General features: G+C 43.1%; 1 long non-coding RNA gene across 1 annotated transcript; it reads right to left on the bottom strand.

The window, feature by feature from the left end:
- Window positions 1-3,463: 3,463 nt before the first annotated feature.
- LOC144943598 (uncharacterized) lies at window positions 3,464-8,485 on the bottom strand. Its single transcript, XR_013639514.1, has 3 exons — window positions 8,353-8,485; window positions 7,449-7,510; window positions 3,464-3,510 (listed from the first exon to the last, which is right to left on the bottom strand). It is a non-coding gene; the product is annotated as an uncharacterized LOC144943598 (long non-coding RNA).
- Window positions 8,486-14,247: the final 5,762 nt, after the last annotated feature.

The following is a 14,247-nucleotide window of genomic DNA, read 5'->3' as shown; positions in this document are numbered from 1 at the left end:
TGCAGCCCATAGATTTTACGAGCAGAGACACAGACGGTAAGAAAATTTCCCTTGGAAAAAAACTGCACTGTCTGCCATTGCTAAGAACGTGTGTTGAGACAAATGAGCCCATCTCATCACTCGAAGTGATGAAAAAGTTGAGGATTTTGAGGACAAAAACACTGATTCGACATCTTTGATCGAACCAACCAAGCGGTTTTCCTTAAAACCCTGTTGCTAGACCACCCATATTGTATGGCTTACCAAAAATCCGTAAAGAAGGGACACCCCTTCGTCCTATCGTCTCCACCATTGACTCACCCACCTACAGACTGGCCCGATTTCTGTCTGAGACCTTACAACCATTCACTGGTAAGACCACCTCAGCTGTACTCAACTCAGCTCACTTGGTATCGTTAATGAAGGACATCTCACTATCTCCAAGTGATTTGCTCGTTAGTTTCGATGTGGTCTCTGCTTGACACCATTGCAATCATTAAAGGTTTGGTCCAACAAGGACTGAATGCTGATGTACTGGCCCTGGTGAGACACTGCCTCACCAACACTTATTTCACCTGGAATGGAACATTTTACAAACAAGTTGAAGGTACCCTAATGGGTTCTCCCTTATCTCCAGTTGTAGCCAATGTTTTCATGGAAAAATTTGAGACAGATGCCATCCAGGCATCCACTCTACTTCCGTCCTTCTGGTAGAGGTACGTAGATGACACGTTTGTCATCTGGCCACATGGCCGACCAGCTCTGAATCAATTCATCAACCACATCAATTCCATACACCCAGCCATCAAATTCACCATGTCGGTGGAAAAGGATAGCAAGTTACCATTCTTGGATGTTTTAATCTAAAAGAGACCTGATGGCTCAATGGGACACTGTCTACAGAAAAGCCACCCATTCGGATGCCTACCTAAAACCGGACTCCCACCTCCATCCATCCCAGAAGAATTCCCTCATAAAAACTCTACACCATAGAGCTCGATGTATTTCCGACCATCATCACCAATCCAGTAAACTGGAACACATACACCAAGCTCTCAAGAGGAATGGATATTCAGACTACACAATCCGGAAAGCAATCACCCCAACCGTTGGGAAAGAACCATGTGAGGACCCAATCAAAACCATTACCTTGTCATACATAGCAGGGGTCACTAAAAACATCTCCAAAATCATGAGCAAACACAAGATCCAGGTTCGATTTAACACAGACCATAAAATTCGTGATCTGATCCCATCTGTGAAGAATGTGATCCGTGACATGCAATACCCCGGCGTCTACAAACTAAGCTGTGTCTGCGGCAGTAGTTACATTGGGGAAACTAAGCGACATGTCTCGGACCGTGTTTGTGAACATAAGGAAAATCTGAAACACGGTAGGACCAATACCTCGAACGTGGCTGATCATTGTTTTAATGCGGTGGGCTCACACGAAATTGATTTCTCTAAGATGAAGGTACTTTGCCAGCCCACTGGCTATCAACAAAGATTCGTTCATGAAGCCATCCATATATATAGACACAGACACAATTTCAACCAAGATGGGTACAAACTGAGCAATCATTGGAAGGATGTTATCAACCAGTTTAAGTCATAATTGGCTATGATGTTCCCATTCTAACACCTTCCAATGTTAGTTGTGCCTTACGCCCATTTCAAACTTGCGCTTTCAGTCACTTCGCGCGCCAACCCTTTGGTTGCAGCTCTTAGATCTTCCAATAACATGCTAATCTCTCTTTAACATGCTAATTTTCACCTGGCAGCCCTTTGATTAGTGTAAAACGAACCTCCGCCGGGCTCGCTGCCGAACACTTACATTAGCATTGGCTGCTGACATTTGGGCTACGCCCATTTCAAACCCTAATAAACAGTTGCCTTGGAAGCTAACCCCCCTTTTCCTGAAGACGACCGCTTGCGTTGCGATCGAAACGTCGTAGTTTTCTGTTATTTTGTATTATTTTCTTAGAACCTATCTACGCGACTATACCGAAAGACCCAAGAATATAGGAAAAAACAGTTAAAGAAAAATGACTCTCCCACCGAAAACAACAGTTCCACTGCATTTCAGTGACATGACAGTGGGTGATGATTGTAAAGCATGTGTTCCTTCAAAAACTGATGAGTGTCTCGCCAGAAATGTTGAATACAATTATTTATGTAAAAGGACATTGCTAGCAAGAGATTTATCGTCAAAAATCTGGAGAGCTGAAATGGGGAGATTGCCAATGAAATTGAGTTCGACACACCCCATCATGGGCGAGAATACTACAAAACTGTGCGGAAATACAAGCGATATACTGCTTCTCATCTGAAAAATGCGAAACCATGTATTTTAAGGTTCATTTTATCTTGGACAGGACTGCATGGAAAGAAGTCATGAAAGCTGTTATAGGTACAACAATAAATTGTTGAATGTAGACAACCAGATTACGTTAATTGTTGCAAATTAATCACCATGCAGAGAAGGTGGGAAGGAGTAATCATGGGGGGTTTAATCGAGTTTTAAATTATAAAATACTGTCACGCTCTTCAGCAAAGATGGGTATTGTGTACTAAAACTACACTTGAAAATCCGTTGTTGCACATGGCTTCATCCCGCCTGTTGACGCTCCTTTCCTGCAAGACAATTGCCTTTGTTGTGTTGTTTACTTAATTAAAATCATCATAGCGTGCAGTGGGTGGTCTCGTATTAACCCAAATTCTGAGTTCAGAATCAGAATCTTTATTTAGACTGGAGGAATGCAATGAGCTATGAAGCTGTTTTTCACAGATGTCCAGTAGTTAAGTCAATTAATTTTTTTATTTTTTTAACAGTATGAAGTATTTTTTGGACTGAGTGTCATTCTTAATAACAGACTTGTTTACATTAAAATCTTTACCGTGTGTTTGGTTGAACAGGGTGTCAAATCCATTCGTTACAAACAAGACATTAAATGATCTGGACAATGAGGCTGGCTTTTGTCATCCTGTATAATGACTCAATCATACCCGAGACAGAGCAAGTATCAAACCAATTATATAACTTCCAAAACGACAGGACAACATATTCCTACCTGCTCTGCTACTGAGAGCAATGTTCATTGCATTCCAGTCAATCTCTGGAATGTAGCCAATGTCCACTCAAATACAAATGAATGGACAGGTGAATGGACACTGGTTTGCCCATGAATAAAGCGGCTTGCTCCATAAGAGAAGTTCTGGATGAGACCACTTTGCATGACGAATTAGCCAATCGATGATACAACGAATTTGCTGACAAGACTCCTCTTATCTGCAAAACATTGGAATTAATAAGAATCTGTTTCGCGATGCATAATGGGAAACCATACAAATAGGGATACAGTTAATAGCATTTTTTTGTGGACCCTCTAGGTTCTGGATTAAAACTGCGAACCTCTGCAAGCAGCAGTGAGCCCGCTACTGCTGGGCCACGTAGCAGTGTATGTGGTATGTACGGGGCACCTGGAGAAAATCTGTTGCTGGTGGTCAATGTTGAACTGGAGGCAATGCATCCTGGCTGTGGGAGATGCGCACACACACACACACGGAGGGGGGGGGGGGTAGGGACCAGGGATTAGCGCCTGGGGATCGGTTCCCTCTAACAAAGATACGCGTGACCCTCCCTTGTCGCCGACTCATAGCTGCTCCACATTCTTACCCATCGTCTTGTGGTAGGCCACCGTCATGCGAGATAGCGACGTGTTTGCTGTAACACAACGAAGTAGAAAGTGGAGACACAGGGCACACGCTCAGGAGTATTACTCGTGGGATTTGTGGGAGGGCTGACTAAAGCCGAGGGTTGTTTGTGCTTCTATTGTGCGTGACTAAAAGATTCCCTGGCAGTCAGCTTTTTTAAGAAGGGAGACCGCATTGTTTCCAACAATTATCAGGGTATCTCCTTCCTCAGTGTGCCAGGAAAGATTCTGGCATGGATTATCCAAAGTTGCCTTCCCAGGCAGGCTATGATACTATTAAAAGGCCATGATTATGGGTTATTCTTTGTGCTTTTGGGGTCTCTGACCCTCTGCGCAGTTATTAAATACCTTCATGATGGTGGGCAAACCTGGATAAAGCTGCGTGGAAGCTAGCCAGAGCTATTATCTGTTCACCTTGGGGTACAACAGGGATGTCTGATGGCCCCTGCACTATATAACATATTTTGACCATATATTTCAAGAAGCATTCCATGTTCCGTATGCAGATGATGTGGTGATTCTTGCTCATTATGAAGAGTTGGAGACTCTGCAGCTGAACCTGGATCATGCTACTCAGAAGGGGCCTGAAAATCAGCCCCCAAAAAACAAAGCACCTGCCTGGGTATGTTACGTAATCATATAATCCACCCCCTCAACTCTCCATGAGTGAAGGGGCATTTGTGGATAGAGTGGAACGTTTTAATACCTGGGCAGTATATTTATGACCAGCTCCAGTTTGCCAGCAGAGGTGTCACTCCAAATCAGTTTAGTAGCATTCACTTTAATTTGACTGCGTAACGCTGTATGGAAGCTCCCTGGCCTATCGTTCCCTATGACACGCCGGGTCTTCTCTGTCACAATTAAGCGCTCCCTTGTGTATGCTTACAAAACATCGAACCCTTTTAAAGAACATCTGCAATGGCTTTAAACATTCAGGCTCGCCAGGCTATGATTTCTCCCGGGATAAAGTAGACCGGCTTGTGCGAGGAGCTCACAGATTCTTGAAAGATCTGAACGGTTCCATCAGAGCTCCTCTACCAGGTGAGGCTGTATTTGCAAGGGTCATGTAGCACGCATGCCGAGCCACCGCATGTCCAAGCAGCTTCTGTTTGGCTGGATAGAAAGGATTAAATGGACATGGCATGGACTAACATAATGGAATATGGTACAGGGAAATGTGGAGCTGAGTCGGCTTGCCAATGACTGGTACCAGTGGTGTCAAAATAGGCCTCTGTGGAGACGACCCTTGAAGGTTGCTACTGGGCAGTTGGAGGCATTTGCTCTCTGACAACACTGGAGTGCAGAGGAGCGACGCACAACAAGCGGAGTGCCGGACAGCTAAAACGCAGCAAGGTGGCACAATCGTATCCTGTCACCTCCTGCTAGGGAGCCTTCTAAATGTCCCGTGGCCTCAAAGTGCACCTATCCTGGCACAAGCGCTGTAAAGATGTGACCACCACTTTGTGTTAAATGGCAGCTGTTGTGCTGATATGTGTGTGGTGCTGGGGCTGTTCACCAATGTTTAAATCCTTGGTCGAGAGAAAATTCCGTTGCTTCAACACCGGAATGTTTTTTTCCAGGAACAATATCCCTGCAAATGTCAAGATGATCATAAACTATGTTTTGTTGTTTCATTAAATACCATCACTGAGCACAGATCCAAGGCCCATAACGTCGAGTGGTCAATAACACAAAGCTTAATCTAATTTGTAATAGGTAAACGTTAACACTTTCTTAATTTGGTTATTATAAGAGCTTGAGAAAAGGGAGGAAGGAGACGAAGGAGCGAGTTCCAAGGTGGAGCAGTGCATGGGAAAGAAGCAGAAAGGAGTATTTTGATCTGCAGAGTGGTGGATGAACACTGCATGGACGACATGTAACAGTCTCTGAGAATGAGTCCACAAAACGGCAACAGTAACTATCGTATTATCGATAAAACAGTGATTAGAAGGTGATTAGCCACCAGTGAGCTAGTGACTAGAATAAGTAACAGAGGTACAATTTTTTATGGGAAGCTCAACCGACACATGGTGGTGGGCTGGCACCGCCTCTCCTTCAGCTTTGCCCACTTTCATATAGCCACACCCACTCAACCACTAGCTCGGCCCACAGTCCTTACTCTAACAATGGCCCCAGCGAATGCTCATAGGCTCCACAAACTCCGCCTGCAAACCCCGCCAAGGGAGCCCCTCCCACTGCCCTGGTAGCCCCACCCACTATCCAGGTAGCCCCACCCACTACCCAGGTAGTCTGACCCCACCCACTACTCAGTTCCCTACACCCTTTGCCCATACCATGAGATGAGCACAAGACCAAATTAACACCCAGAACAAAATCTAATTTTTCACAAATATTTTGTTAAACACAGGAAAGAACTATAAAGCAGGTGCAGGCAGTCCCAAAGAAACGGAAGTCCGGCTTACGAACATCCGCACTACGAACTGCCGTAACACGTTATTATTTGTAACCATCCGACTTGCAAGCATTCGGTCGTACTTACGGACAAAAGATGCAGAACTATTTTGTTTGGCGGAGCAATCCTCCACGGGATGTAATGGGTCCCAGCATCCCGCGTGATGCACAACATACGTCCATTTTTTAGTGAACTATAACACATTTTATAACACTGACCGTATGTACAATTAAGTATTGACTTCCGAGATACGAAAACATCGACTTACGAACGGGTCTCAGAAACGTAACCCAAATAAGGACGTTTGACATACGACACGAGTTATTCACGCACAAAGGGGCAACTTTAATTTAAGGATGAAATTCCAGAAAAAAAAGTTTAACTGGGTTAAAATTGACATTCCCCTTTTAACACTAATACGTTTCGATGGTATATTATTAGAACCAGGGGGCAGAGAACATAAAAAGGGATGGCAGTGAGGGTAGGGCAGGAAATGCAGTAATGAGCAGGCATGACAGGGAGGGTAAGGTCGTTCATTGAGGTTAAAACAGGCAGGAAGGGGCCATCCATTTAGTACGTATGCATGGAGGGGGGGTTAACCCAAATGCGTACGCTTGCTCATGGGGAGGTCTACTAACAATGTACATACGCATAGGAAACGGGGGGGGGGGGGTGTGAAGCCTCGATAAAAACACTGTGTAACAAAAAAAAAAGGTGTTTGTTCCTGGGTAGTAAGTGTTACTTCCTAATTGCTTATGTCTCAAAAATACAGAAAATTGCTATTATTCCCCACAAACTTTGCTTTTGTGACCAGGACAATGATATTTTGAAATGTACCTATTTTCAATGAGAAAACGTGGTGTGCATTTGTGTATTTCGTTCACATAAAGTCCTGGTCACAAAAGCAAAGTTTGTGGGGAATAATATCCAATTTCTATACTTTTTAGGCATAAGCAATTAAAAAATAACACTTAGTACCCAGGAACAAAAATTGTGTTACATAGTGTAATTTGTCTACATTGGCCTTCAAATTAGTTATAGCCCGGCGGTATAATGTTTGCTTAAACACGTAAATAAAATGTATCCTTTCTGCGTGGATTAAATATCGGCCGTTCTATAGGATTCGGGGGGGGTGCGTTAAGCCTAAGTACGCAGGTGGGGGGGGGGGTGTAAAAGTACGCGTCGCGTGCGTACAGGGAGGGGGGTAAAGGGTCAAGTTTTGACAGATTTTTGCGTACCTACTAAATGGATGGCCCATAAGGACTCTGACAACACGAAAATAAGGGATGAGGGGAAGGGCAGGGAAGGTGGTGTCAGGGCAAGGCAAGGATGGCATTGCTTACTTTGGTAAATTTTCTCCACCTGGTTCTTTATGGTCTGCATACTGAAGCAGTCCATGGCGACTCTAACAAGACACAAGAGCAACTGCCTGAGTACTCTTAGGTTTTTTCGGCAAAGTCACGTCGGTAAAAATAAATAATAAAAATAATAATAGAAATAAAATAATAAATCACTTTTTTCTTTTTTACCTAAGTGACTTTACCGAAGAAACCAAAGAGTATGAATCCTTGCAGTCACGAAAGCTTCAAATCTAGAACTGCCTGAGTGTTTATTAAGATTTGAAGCTTTCGTGACTGCAGGAATCCAAACTCTTCGTAAGCCGTAGGTAGATCACGACGTTGCGATCGCAACACAAGCAATCGTCATCAGGTGGGACAACCACAGCAAGAAAAAACAGAATATTGTTATTATTATTTAAACTCCATTCTTCTATGTGCATGTCCGAGTACTGAATGCGTTCCTGTGGTGGAGCGGTGGCGCAGTGGTTAGCGCTCACGGCCCAACATCAGAGGCGATTGATTTACTGAACCAGTACTGATAGGGTTTCGCTTACGTCGACTCAGCCTTAAATGAGTACAGTACCTGGGGCGGTGTAATTAATATCAGCACTGGGGAGACAGACGGCCGGGCGTGGTGCTGGTCTCACCACCCCCTCACTGTTACAGGGACATTTATTGAAAAAGAAGCCGCTTGGTCTACCTCAGAAGTTAATTTGGAGCAGAGGTGTAGTGATATTATTCTTTGGCAAAAAATTACAGTATTTTTAATATAACTATCGAATTTGGCTGCTCTATAAGCGGCTCCGTTTACGGATACGATTTCATTTGTGCTTGTATATACAGCGTTTTGTTTCTTGATGATATTTTTGTGTTTACAACGTAAATGTATTTTTGTAACAATTTTTACCTCAGGAATGAACGCTTCGCGCCGGCGGGGAAACCGAATTTGCGCTCGTTTCGCGCCAAAACGGCACTTCCCGTCACCGGTCGTGACGTCACATCCGGGGAACACCCGCTCCCAGCACCCCCGCCCAGCACACCCGCCCCCCAAGATTCTTCTGGCAAGCATTCTATTTTAGTGGAAAACAAACAAAAGCAAAATGTTATTCCAACAAACTCTTTCCGGGCGGCAAAGAACTATTCACAAAACAAGACGGTGTCAATGGATTTGATTCTTATGCAACACCATCCATGGCGCTGCCCGTCTGTTTTTTTGTGCTGTACTGTAATTATCGCAGTGCATATGTAGTGAAGCATAATCCGTACGTATGGGGAGATTGAGGGACTGTATGGTGGAGGGAGGTGATCCCACGACGGAGAACTGCTGGGATGTGGCTCCAGACTTATCGTGCTGAATGTGAACATGATCAGCACCACTGAGTGGACAGAGCCCTGCTCCTACAGCACGTGGGTGTGGAGTGGAGTGTGATTGGCGGACAGCCGCGGGAGCTGTCAGTTGCGGCAGTTAACTGACAGCTTACAGGGCTGTCAGCTGGTGCAATGCAGAGAGTATGAGAGCAGATATAATAAGTAATATTTAAAAATACTTTTTTAGAAATACGCTTTAATGAAATGTACCCTACTCGTAATGGCAGAACTCCACGACTCCAGGAAGTGGCCCCGAAGCTTGCCATAACGAAAGGGACCGTGGTAATTTACAGCCAACGTGAGTTGAACGTGAACAATTAGACCCTAGCCGAAACATAACATATACAAATGAATGTTTAAATTGTTTTATTTTTAATGGTAGAATATAGTATTGTCATCAGTATGACATAAGTATACCAAGTTTGCAGTCGATACCATATTGGGAAGTGGGATAAAATGTAGTTACAAGATTTGAGGATACAACGACAACAACAACAGACAATCTGAGTTAAATAAAAGCGTGTAATAATAAGAAAAATAGCAGTTGGAAAGTGGTTAATCCTGGAGAGGAAAGGGAGTAGGTCTGTTGTGGGAGCTCCATATGAAGTCATAGGATAAATAAGTATTGGAGTGTAAACAACAATTACCGCCATTGGAACCTCCTTTGCTAGTAGCAAAATATGATAATTGGTTTTTTGACTCCTTGTAAAAAAGGTGTCAGTTTTGTTGCCAGATAAAAGGGTAAAAAAACAATTAACAACAAGTTACCGATTGTTACAACTGTGAAGAAATATATTTTATTAAATGTGTTACCCATTCTGGCTACAAAATATACACGATTGTCAGTCGTATACTGTTAATATATAGCGCAATTTAAGCGAAGTTACATTTGGTGACAGCGGTTTTCTTTCATGAACTTAGAAGATGTGCCAGGAACAAGAGGAGGCACATCCATCCGAGACATCGAAGAGGAACGAAATGAATGAAGTGATGAAGTTGATGCCTGCTCGTGGACGCCAGCTCACAAGGTCATCTCGGGTACCTCCAATATCTGACTGTGCCAAACCAGACTGGGAAAGATTTAGCCAAAGATTTAAAATAGCAACTCTATGGGAATTGCCGATGTATTTGGATGATGATTCATTCACGGAGTTTTCATTAATTGCAGAAAACAAAAGAAATACATTGACATCTGCATTACATGAAATGACCTTCTTGGTTCTTTCGGTAAAGTCACGTAGAAGGGAAGTAATAAAATAATAAAAATAAAACATAATAAAACAATTCTCACGACGTTTCGGCTACAACGCAAGCAGCCGTCTTCAGGTGAAGAATGAGACACTGCCAAGCTAGGAGCTTATATATAAGCTGAGTTGGAGGTGGAAGAAGAAGAGAGCCTTAACAAAAGAATGTGCATATCAAGAGGAATTTAGCATATTCATGGGAAATGCGTAGGAGGTGGGCGGGGGGGGGTTTTCAAAGTCATATTATAACTGCTACCACAGAGGCAACTTAGTTTGTAGACGCCTACAAAAACTAAGTTGCCTCTGTGGTAGCAGTTACATTGGAGAAACCAAACGACATGTCTCGGACCGCATACGTGAACATAAAGCTGACCTGAAACACGGTAGGACAAACACCTCAGCCGTGGCAGATCACTGTTACAATTCAGTGGGTTCACATGACATTGACTTCTCCAAGACAGAGGTTCTCTGCAAGCCATCTGGCTACCATGAGAGATTCGTTCATGAGGCGATCCACATATACAAACACAGAGACAATTTCAACCGTGAAGATGGATTCTGGCTCAGCAATCATTGGAAGGACGTAATACACCACTTCGGATCTTAACTGATTGTTGTTCACGTTTATGGTGACTTTCAGACCGCAGTCCACTCACTGGCATTAACTGTGTATCTTGTGTTCTCCACAGGGAATGCATTATTTGCTCCGCTGCGGATCTCCTGCCACCGTTTTCCCATTCACATGTTTCATTGCTTCTACATACTTTTAACATGCCCTCCCTTTGTTAATGCTACCCCCCCTCCCTTTGGTGCTGCTGATCCTGCATAATGCATGGGCATAATATGACTTTGAAAACCCCCCCCCCCCGCCCACCTCCTACGCATTTCCCATGAATATGCTAAATTCCTCTTGATATGCACATTCTTTTGTTAAGGCTCTCTTCTTCTTCCACCTCCAACTCAGCTTATATATAAGCTCCTAGCTTGGCAGTGTCTCATTCTTCACCTGAAGACGGCTGCTTGCGTTGTAGCCGAAACGTCGTGAGAATTGTTTTATTATGTTTTATTTTTATTATTTGATTACTTCCCTTCTACGTGACTTTACCGAAAGAACCAAGAAGATGAATCCCTGCAGTCACGAAAGCTTTAAATCGAAAAATACATGAAATGAGTTTACACTACAGAAAATCTCCAACAGCACCGAAATAAAACGACTTCTATATTAAAAAATAAGGGAAAGGATCTCTATCAATCTCTACGTATAAAATAAATTAACATCGTTGGCAAATAAGGCATTCCCATAGTAATCACAAGCTAAAAAGAATATGCAAAAGTACACACAATTGGTTAACCAATAGTTTCAGAAGGATCGCCAAATTCACAACGGGTAGCAGACAATATTGGAAATGTATAAAATTAAAGGGTAATATATCACAAAGTAGAGTCATTGGAAATGATATGGAGAAAGTAGTCAGGAAAAGTAATTGCTGCAGTAGGGCCAAGTGCAGAACAACTAATGTTGTGCACATTACAAATAATACAATTAGGGATTCAGCAACTTGGGGAAAATAATATTTTTTAATCAGCAACCACATGGAATATATTATAAAAGGGAGCAAAATGTAAGGAGAGAAATAACATGTTTTAAAAGTGGTGGAAAAGGTCACATGTTCATTGTGCCCTTCACAAACGGCTCAAACGGGAAACGCCGCGGGGCATTCGTTACCATAGCAACGGACACCCATAATATTGTCAACTATCGTTATAACAGAAGTTCAACCAAATCTAATTTAATACCAAATGATAACAATCTATCATGACATTTTTGTGAGATATTACATGCTAAATTTAAAGAACCACCAACATTAAGAATGTTGAATATAAAAATTAGTTTCACGATAAAGAAAATAACACCATAACACATCAGGTAAAGAATACATATAAGAATAATGCTCTCCATAGACAATTACCAACTACTATTATAAAGAAATAGCATCAAAATAAAATGAATTATAAAACATTTCGATAAAGAAATAATGACTTACAGTTATAATGGAAGACCAGAATAAAATCCAAAGCGTGCAGTAATGTCTTAATGCATCATTCATGATGAACATAAACACATTATTTGCACCTGCTGGGGCCAGCAGATGTGGCCCAGCTTTTGCTGCTGTGGCAGCCGCTTGTGGCAGTTGCCATGGGCCTGCTGCTGCTACTGCTGCTGCTGCTGAGAGTGGTCCAAGTGTCGCTGATTGAGGCGTGGCTGTTGCTGAGGCCAGCAAAGGTGGCCCAGCTTCTGCTGCTGTAACAGCCACTCGTGGCAATTTCCATGGGCCTGCTGCTGCTGAGTGGCCCGAGTCCCGCTGGAGGCGAGGCTGCTGCTGGGGCCAGCAGATGTGGCCCAGCTTCTGCTGCTGTGGCAGCCGCTCGTGGCAGTTGCCATGGGCCTTCTACGGCTGTTGAGAGCGGCACCGAGTCCCGTTGATGGAGGCACTGCTGCTGCTCCTGGGGTCAGCGATGACGGGAATAGTGACCGCCCCTGGTGGATCTGGTGCTGCTCGTGGTGGAGGGAGAGACTCCATGTGGACTCATCTTGGCCGCATGGAGCGGTGGGAGCAGCTTGGCCGTGGTTGCCGATAGGGAGGGCGGTGGGCGCACGAGAGATATAAAAACCAGAAGTACTAAAGAATCGGCCGTTCATGAAAGAACTGATTCGTTAAAATTTATTTCAGTAAAAGTTACCGGGAATAGTAATGAATTGGCTGAATGTGAAACGGTAGACAGTGTATTTAATAATACATCGACTGATTCGCTCGAATTATTTTCAATTAAAAACATCAGAAATATAAATAATTCAACCATTCCTTAAATCTTGACTTAAAGCTTTCGTGACTGCAGGAATTCATACTCTTTGGGTCTTTCGGTGAAATCACGTATACAGAAAAATCCTAAAAAAAATCACGACGTCACAATCGCAACACAAGCAATCGTCTTCAGGTGAAAAAATACAGCAGGCAGACTGCTGAGGCAAGGATATTTTCTTCCTGCCTCAGCAGTCTGCCTGCTGTATTTTTTCACCTGAAGATGATTGCTTGGGTTGTGATCGAGACGTCGTGATTTTTTAAATATTTTTTTGATCTACGTGACTTTACCGAAAGACCCAAAAAGTATGAATTCCTGCAGTCACGAAAGATTTAAGTCAAGATTGTAGCAGTAAATGTAAATAGTTTAGGAATATTAGGATCACTTAAACCGTAGAAATCGGCAAACTCTAAATTTCAGCATGTTTATAAAATTAAGTGTACCATGTATCATACAGATATTTTAGAGCATTTACCTTTGATCATAGATACAGTACACCAACAATTACACCCTTCTCAGAAAAAGATTGTGTTTATTCAACCAACCGAATTATTGACACAGACTAGAAATGTTCAATCTGCAATGCCAAGTACAGTTTGAATAGCACCAAACAGTCAAATGATGTTACCACTACAGGAATGCACCATTTTGGTGACGCCACAAAGGAATAGTTTTGTTGGGACACCAAGATGTGAGGTGGTGGGAAAACATGGGTTCGTAGAGGGAGTTGACATATTTCACCACCGCAGTGCCCCAATTCAGGCTGGCCCTGCCTACGATCCATCTGGGACATTACTCACAAACCGGGACACCGCAATCACGAGCCAAGGTACATTTAACCCAGGAAGCACTCGCAAACAATGCAATGTTATATTCTTGGTTCTTTCGGTAAAGTCATGTAGAAGGGAAATAATAAAATAATAAAAATAAAACATAAAAATTATCACGACGTTTCGGCCACAACGCAAGCAGCCGTCCTCAGGTGAACAACAGAGCTGTCGGAAAGACAGCGTCCTAATGAACACTGCTAAGCTTGGCAGCGTATTTTAAGCTGGATGGGAGGAGGAGAGCGCCTTGACAAAGGAGTTTACATATCAACAGAGGAATTTAGCATGTTGATGACAAATGCAGATATGGGGTTATTCACTCCTTGTGGAATGTGTAGGCGGTGGGGGGTCTCAAAGTCATATTATGCTAGTGTATTATGTAGGATTAGCAGTGATAAAGGAAGGGGAATTTTAATAATAAAGAACTGCAGCAGCCAAACCACCGCGTTACAAGCTAGTGCATTATGTGAAAAACAAAAAAGGAGTTCCTAAAGAACTGCA

The sequence above is a fragment of the Lampetra fluviatilis genome, chromosome 31 (assembly GCF_964198595.1).
Source record: "Lampetra fluviatilis chromosome 31, kcLamFluv1.1, whole genome shotgun sequence".
Taxonomy (NCBI): Eukaryota; Metazoa; Chordata; class Hyperoartia; order Petromyzontiformes; family Petromyzontidae; genus Lampetra; species Lampetra fluviatilis.
Note: the sequence above shows the minus strand (reverse complement) of the source record. Positions and strands in the feature narration are given on the sequence as shown.